Genomic DNA, 9,115 nt, shown 5'->3' on the forward strand with positions numbered 1-9,115 from the left:
AGTGCTTGGAGGATGATGGGATGAAATTTTAATGACTTATCATGTGAACCTAAAGGATAAAGGTATTTGTGTTGATATCAAAACCAGTGATACTGGCATTGTATTTACTTGGTGTCAGATTGATACCAAAATATGCAGTACTACACACTTCTACTCCATGGTGTTCTATTTCAGCCACCATTTTGAGCTAGCGGTGAAACTAACCTTAGCGCATGCACAGTATGAATTACTCACCGATAGAGATAACCTACAACAATATGGACCTGCGAATACTGCACAGCCGCACCTTTAAAAAAAAGGCAAAACAGGAAGTCTGTGCAAACCGGCAGTGCATGTACATCAGCTAAAATTGGAGAAGTGGAAAATGCCAATCAGCAGAGAAAGGAATAGAGGAAGGGGGAGAAAAGGTCACAAGGAATGAAGGGGGAAGTTAGGAAGAAAGGGAAGGGAGACGGGAAGCAAATGAGCAAGTGAAGGAAAGACATTCAGCGGGGAAGAGGATAATGTAGGAGGAGGAGAAGATGGAGGAGGAAGGTCAATGATGAAGTGGCAGACAAGCTGCCAGACTCCCCACGGCTCTGAAACACTGAGTCACAGATTGATGTAGTGGCTGGATGGGCAGGGAGTGGAAGATAAAAGAAGGGAGGAAAATGGAATGGATGGCACGGGGACAGGACGGGACAGAAGGCTGACTTATCGTTGTGTAGAGTCACAGTAAGAAGCGCTGGGGGTCATCAATCTAAATGGGCTTCAAGACTACAGTAGGTGTTATTATGATGATGAAAGCTCAGCCAAAAACACGATCTTCAACATAAAAGTCAACCGGCTTTCTGAAGAGAATTTCATTCTGTTTGTATTTTGGTGATCAACAGCCAAGAAATTAATTGCATCATGTAAGGGAAACTATAGACAGAGCTTTACAAAGTAGCATTTTCAAAATTGCAAAACAACAAAAAAAATCCAGAATAAAACCAGGATGTTCACCAGTTAAAAGAACTGTAGGATCGCCCTTCTCCTACCTATTGCTGCGGCTCACTAGCGGTCAGCTGGCTGGAAGGAGGACTCCAATTTATTTTTACCCAGCTCACAAAAAAAATACTAATTTGGCTGTTTGGACAAAGGGTCACGCCATGGAAACTAGACACCCAGTAGAGATACAAATCTTTAACTGTCTAGTGATTCCATTCCAACTTTTCAGGTCACGTTTTTCAATTTTTCTATTCAGTCTAGAGATTCTGTTTAAACTGTGTGTCTGACCAGAGGAAAAGACAGTGGCTGTGTCCATGACAACAAACCAGGGCCAGGTCTCAGCAGGGGGCTTCCCAATAAGTCCTTCCTCTGACTCTGGATATTTGCTGTCCTAAGTAGAGGAAATAAGATATCACAATTGGCAAAAAGAGCAACAAACTTTTTTTTTTAACTTTACATGTATAAACACCTGCATAAAAATTATACTCTTCACTACACATTTACATACTTTGCATTTCTTCGTTAGGTTGTCCCATTTCTATTTTGCCCATCTTCTCATCTTCTCCAAAACGATCCTAATAATATCAAGAGAACAGGAATGAAGAGGGAAAACATTAAAAATAATGTCTTAAACCCATATTGAAAAACTCCAGTTTTCACAGAACAACACAAGAGGAACCATATTCCATTCAGATCGCAGGTTATGCAAGATGAATAAATAGATTCATTCTTGTACCTCCATGCCACAGAGTATTTTGCACCTGTAAAAAGGTGGCCATCTTGATAAAAGCTTCGGTGTGCTAATTGCTCCCTAAAGAGAAAAAAGAAAAAAGCTTAGCGTAAGGGTTGAGTTGCAAAGTTGTCCTGATGATCTCTGACAAAAAATATGTACGCCAATGACAAAAGCCAATCATCATAATGGCTTTATGCCTTTAATGTCTGCAATCCTAGATTTTAACATGCTGAGATTACAAAGTGTACTCTGTTTCTGTGGCTCCTTTTCATGCTTCGTCCACCATTTTGTATAGAATTTTCCATTTGACATGCAATGCATCTTGGGATACAGTGGGCTGAGAAGGATACGCCGTCTGGTCCCATCCCTCATATCGGGGGAAAGAAGAACACATTTAAAGGAGGCTTCAAGATAGGTCTGCCTTCGGTACGAGGTGCTCTGCCTTTAAAGGATGTGGCCACTGAATTGAGATACATCTGGTGTAAAAAGAATAGAACATTTATTTAAAATTATTCAATTTCTGGGTTTCAGATGACGTAGCACCGACGTCACCCAATGCAGATGGAGGGCAAGAAGTAAATGCAGCCCGTACACTTCTGTTGATTCAGCATCAAAACGCCTAAAGTCTGAGTCGTGTACGGTTGTTCCAACCGTTCTAACAGAGAGGAATATAAATGTTATTTTCGTTTTTCGAAGGTAGTTGGTCACAAGGGAGTTAATTTTAAAAAACATGCTGAAAAATGAGGAGAAAAGTAGATCAACAATCTACGTGCGGAAACAAACAATGCCAGAGTTTGCAGCTCGCACTTTCTAACAGGTAACAATTGCATCGGTAAAATTGTATTTTCAGATATTTTATTGGATTGTTACTTAGAAGGACAACCATTCAGGTCTAAGGTAAGATATATTATTTTAACACCCTAGCTTGGTAGTCCACAGAGTGCTAATGCTGTTAGCAGCTAGCTCAATGCAGAGTCCTGGACAGAAAATATGTTTATTCAGTGGGACTTTCATGCTAAAAAAAAAAAAAGCTAAATAAATTAAATATAACCTACCCAACCATACAGTCACAGTGAGCTGTGACTATTCCCCCACGTTTTGTGTCAGGAAACGGTTTCTGTACATAGCCAATGGTTGACCTACATTGGATCTGAATCCAGCGTCCTACAACGACTCAACATTAACATACAACTCCAGCATGAATTTGGGTTTACAGAAGCTAAATAAATTATTATAGAAATAACATGGGTTAGTTTGTTGTTAGCGATAGCCGGCAGAAAGAAGTCGACCGTCATTTAATGCTGCTTTTGATCCTAATTGCTTGACAGAACCTGACACTAAATAATTGTATGCTTCAGGCTTTTCAAAACTTTATTCTAGCTTGTCATTTAATATGAGGTCTGCAGCTTCAGATGGTTTTGTGGATCGCCTCGACACCGCGTAAATCCTCAAGATTAAGAGAGAAGTCTTTTTTACAGAGATAATACGGATTATGTACTAAATATACACATATTTTTTTGAGACACCTCGTCTGTACCAGCCCATTTAGGGCATTACCATACTCACTGTGATCCATTTTGCTCCGTTTTGAACCAGAGAAATCCACTTCCGGACCTCTGTCTGAATTTCGCACATCATTCGGGTCACATGTCTGAAACCCAACAATAAGGTGTCAAACTGTGTCAAATTTCATCAGTTTATATTTCACCAAAAGTAGGTTTGGGCATAAAATTTTGTAATGTAAAATAGCAGTATTAAGTCAGCTGAGCTACCGGGTTTTTTCTTAAATAAAAAAAGTATCAAAGAATTATCCAAAATACACACACAGTGGCCAAGTGGAATCGTACTGCGATATGCAGTATCCTCGCAAATTCTTCAAAGTAGGGTCGGTTCATCCTTAGACATCTGGCTTAAAATCAAGAATTACTTGGTTTTAAAATGAAAGATAACAGGCAACTACATCAGGCTTTAAACATGTAGTAGAGCCCTACATCTAGATTGGTGTGAGCTGAGATTAAACAGGAAAAATATAATAATGGGAACCAAAGATATCAAACTTCTCTGACTCTAACATAGATGTATTTACATGGTGGAGCACAGAATTTGACTTACACCATTTGTTGTTGCCTCAAACCTTTTGGATCGCAGCCTTCGAAACATCAAAGCCTGAACAATGAAGCATTGCAGTGAAGTTGGCTTGGCTGAGTGTTCAAAGTGGAGTTTGATGATGACTATAGAATTGCCTCTGGTGTCGCACGCCGTAAACTTACGTAATACCATTCGCTTTTAAAAGGTGGTTAGTCAGACGTCACTGACACAGAAAAATATCTTAAATTATGGTCACCACAGCCACTGATGTGTTAGTCTGCAAGTTGAACTCTGTGAATGCACAGTGAATAGCTAAAATTCAGCAATACCTCTAAAATGCAAACGTGTAGTTCAGACACCAAATATACCTCTATATGCTTATATGCAGTGATACTCACAGGGGAAGCAGTCTTAGCAATACCACAGGAGCCAACATCCATAGTCGTCCTTATCTCCGCTCTTGAGTGAATATAGCCAATAAGCACCATGAAAAGTGAATGGTGCTCCTGAATTGGCTGATTTACAAACACCTGCCAATAGTGTGTCAAGCAATATCACGTCTAGGTATTTCGGCTTCCCAACTTCCATAAAAAGTGATTCCTATCATTTCTGCATTCTGATGATTCCAGCTATGAGGTCTGACCTTGGAGTTAATTTGCTTGGATGGCTACCCCTGGGAGAATTGGTCTGAAATGTAACTCTTCACAATGCAGATGCCAATGGACTTTACATAAAACTCGTCTTACATTGACGTAAAGCAACAGTTGGCATCTCTAAAGTCAGTGCACATGTCTTTCTGTCTTGTTCAATGTTCAAACAAACCTGTATGCTAAATTTACAACACATTCACTATTTCTCCTTGTATTTTGGAATCAGCTGACCACCAGGTTTTGGACAACAATATCCCAACATTGAAAGTGTATGGTACAACTACAAACCTACTAAGAAATGGCATCTGCCTGAACTGACAGGATGGACAAGGAACAGCATTAATCAGAAGCAGTCAAGAAGCCCATTGTAAGCCTGAAAGAGGGATACTTTACATATAAGTGGTCCCATGTTCAAACACTTGTAACTAAATTGATGGTTTTGGTTAAATCATGAAAAATGCACATCACAAAATAATTTAGATGTAGTAAGCTGTGCGTGTTCATGGAAAAGCACATTTTCTTAGTACATTCCAGTTATTGTGAAATTAAGAGCACACGTGATTCCTCCCTTGAGATTCCTACATTTAAATATGCAGATTAATGTAAATAAGCTCTTCTCCTGGTTACAGTGTCAATGCTTTAAAATGTGCTCATGTAATGGCAAACTCATGGATAAATGAATTGTTCACAGTATACCTCTGGAGTTTTTAACCTTTTGCAACATCCCCGCTGGTCATTGGCAGTACTTAGTAACTATAGAGATATGTGTTTTCAAGTCATGGATCTGCTGTGGAGCTGCATATATTTCCACGCTCAGTTTATTACTGATAACTCGGAACATTTGCCTGGAAAATGTAGACATTCGTCGTACAGCCATCGACAAACCATGTAGAGAAAGTGGCAAATGTGCTCTGATCAGATGAGACCAAAACGGAGCCTCTTGAGCTGAAAACTAATACTGCACATGACCCAGAACCCACCATGTTGAACCACAGTGTTTACAGAACCATACTGTTTAATCATTTACAAGAAACAAAGAAGGTGTTGATTTTGGAAATACATGGAAATCCTTGAAGAAAACCTAATAGTCTGCAAAGACTTGAAAGTAGGATATAGGTTGATCCTAAATTTACAGCCAGACATACAATGGAATAGACAGTTCAAATCATATGAACTTGTTAGAATGTCTTAGTCAAAGTCCAGCATTAAAGCCAACTGAGAATATGTGGAAAGACTAGACTAATGCCTTCTTTCCACTGAGTGGTTAGTCCAGTTTGGTACAGTATTTTGTCTATGGAGAAAATATCCCATACAACCGACTCGTACCAGACCATTTATGGGGCCCATTCAGCAGTAGGTCCATAAGACAATCGCACAATTAGCAGAGGGCAACAGGCACCACACAACCAAGTCCATTGATTTGGAGAACAGAAGAACGTCACAGCTTTTCATGGCTCTATCACAATAAACCGTCCAAATTCATTGGGTGTGGGTTGTGATGTGAACGTCTTAATTAAAACAATTTTAGAAACTTGAAGCCAATTTAACACAGTGAAAAACCAACAATGATTTCTATAAAGAATGTGAACAAAATACCTGCCTGCTAATTTGCTATTAGTACTGTTGTACTTTGCAGATGTTTCCCCGTATGGCCTGGTACAATGTGTCTATAATCAGAAACCACTCTTAATCGAATTGTCATCTCCATTGTTTAGTGAACTCGTGTTTTACTTAGCATTCACCTTCCACACAGTGAACAGTTGCCGCCACAACAGTGTCCAAAGCTCATTTATTACAGCAAGCGTTTAATCAGAGTGATTGGCAGGGATCAACAGGGCAACAGTGTTATACACAGTAAATAACAAGAGGGGCAGATGTTTAGCTAGTCCCTGACAGCTAAATGTTCCCTCACTGGATAAGTCTCTCACAACTAACGGCTGTGTTCATTCGTTTGCCTCAACAGCAACACTGAAAGTTCTCAAATAGTAAATACAGACTGTATTGTAATTCAGAAAAACAACTTCAATAGACTTTATGGTTTAACACCACCATCTTTGTGCATGTTTTGATTTTCTCGTGTTTCAAAATGATAACGACGAGCTGAATGGAAACAATCGATGTCGAGCATCGTATGAGCAGGTCATGACCATCTGAACCTAACACTAACAAGGCTGCTTTTATCTGTGGAACATTTGAATGGTGTGTGGTGTATATAGACTGACAGAACTCTTAGTGTTGATTGAAAGACTTTACTTGATGGTGAGTTGCCTTAAAACTCTGTGTGGTGCTGAGCTAACACAGATGCAACAATCTCAGTGTTTGCCATTTAAAGGATATTTTTGATTTGATTTGTTTGAACTATTTTAATAAGTCAGGTTCCACAATATCCATTTCATGTTCCTACCTGCCCTACAATGGGCATAGTGGACCCCGCCTCTGAAATACTTAACACTCTACATTTAAAACAGAAATACGAAACCATAAAACAAAGTAATGGGAGTCATTTACAACCAATATTCCTTAGTTTAAGAGTTGATGTGAGGTGACATTTAGTAGATGGTTTCCTGACCAGAGAGAACCCAACCTGATCGTCTGCTATTAGCTACTGGACATTGAGGACAGCAATAGAGCGTCTGTAGGGAATTGGATCAGAACCACAGCCAGAAAAGAAGCTACTGTGTCACATTTTACTTAGTTTATTGTGGGAAGACAAGGTAGCTGAACGAGGATCCCACATTTTTCCCTTCCAGGATCCTCTGGTAGGTCCTAAATTCCAAAATGAGAAAGGTAAACGGGCCTCCCCAAGAAGCTCTTGATGCTTTGGGCAGTATTCTGCTGCTGATCAATGTTGCTCCCTGTGTGGAGCTGCTGTGGAAAGCATGTGTTGGAAGCAGTCAGGGCAGTGGGGGTTGGCAGTGTCAGAAAAAAAGGCAACCCTTCCATCAGAGTCTGTCCTTGTGGGCTCTTGCTATTTACTCTCACTACTGTAATGGAATGCTGTTTGGTGTCAGCAATCCAATTTTTCCTTAAAGAAGCATTAAGTAATCCATCACTTTAATCAACCTCTATCAGCCACCTAGAGAACACACAGGCATTGATAGGAGCTCGGCTGAGCTTTCACTGCTCTGTAATTGACACTTGTACTAATGCTGCGTTGCTACAACAGAGAGAAGAACCACTGCAGGTAATGAAAGCAGAGACACTCACCCGGCCTGATTCCCCAAAGGACTAAATTAGATTTTTATTTGGAAAACCCAAAAGCAGAGGTCTAATGTACAAATCCGCTGCATTTGTACAGCCAACCAAAGAGAATCCACCTGTGGTTAACAGTCTGTCCAGCGTTTTACCAAGTCCAAGGACTCCAAAGCACTTTACACTACAATCAGTCTTTTGTCCATTCATACTCTGATGGTAGTGAGCTACCTTCTAACTGACAGAAGTGAAGCTACCATTCAATAAGCACCACTGGACACCACAGCAAAGTGACTGAACCGGGTTCGACCCAGTAGCCCACTGGTTACACGGGTTGCTTCCTGAACCACTGCTGCCCCGTGGCTACATTTCATGTGTATTTTTGTCAAAGTGGGCCCTTTTTTATGAAAGACCAGATCTGTTTGCAACATGTTTTTTCCTCTGTTTTTACAGCTTCTTGATGGTACAAATCTGAGAAACTGAAAATGAACCTTCAGAACCACTTGGCTTGGACCTCTGTCTGTTTGTGGTACAGAATTCGCAGATGTTTCTGTGGGATGTAACTGGGATTTGAGGGAAATCCGCCTATCTGTGGATTTTTTTCAAAGTGCATATCTAAGATATTCAAAAGTAAATGCAGCTCAGGAAGTTGAGGTACCAAGACGCAATGTTACTTGGACATACTATTTGGGAATCCAGGAGCACCATTGATTTTCCTTGGTGTTGATTGGCTGTAGTTGTTAAGCCCTCAAAGTATTTAGGAGTAATTTCCTTCTGACAAATGCATAAAAAATAAATCTGTGTTATCCTCACAGTTATTAGATTAAAATGCAAATGTTTTGTACCATTGTAAAAGTAAGATATCAAAGAATGGTTTCCTAGTGTCAGCACTTTCCTTGTCTGATTGATTTATTAGTGATAAAATATCCTCAGCAATTATTTTTTTAGATATAAACATCGCAAAACACTACAAAAAAATCCAAGTGAAAACACAAAAAAGTAGTTTAAACTTTTAAATTCACGTATTCTCTAAACATTCACCAAATTGGGACTGGATCATTTGACATATTTTTGTTACAAATGTTTTAGTGGGAAACGTACCAAGCAAAGAGAAAAATGGGTATTTCATCTGGCCAGCATTTTGAAAAGTATGTAGCTGTTCACAACTGAAATATCAATAACATAGTAAAGAAAAAAAGCTCTTATACGACTTAAAGGTTTTTTCTCTAACAGAGTAATACTGAATGACAAATCCACTCCTCCCATGAATGTATTGTAATCTTTCACTGAGTCTGGCACACTAATGTCCTTCACCACCCGCTGCTCTGCCTCTTTCACTCTCCTCCATACAGTGTCTCCACTACGAGCTTTGTGAAAGAAGCTGCATATTGTTACTTCCTTGGTGTCCTTCCACTTCATGAAGAGGAGTCGGCCTTAGTGAAGCCATCTCATTGCTCCCCCCTGAGCAGATCTGGTTCTGTGT

Source organism: Xiphophorus maculatus, chromosome 23 (assembly GCF_002775205.1).
Source record: "Xiphophorus maculatus strain JP 163 A chromosome 23, X_maculatus-5.0-male, whole genome shotgun sequence".
In the NCBI taxonomy this organism is placed as follows: Eukaryota; Metazoa; Chordata; class Actinopteri; order Cyprinodontiformes; family Poeciliidae; genus Xiphophorus; species Xiphophorus maculatus.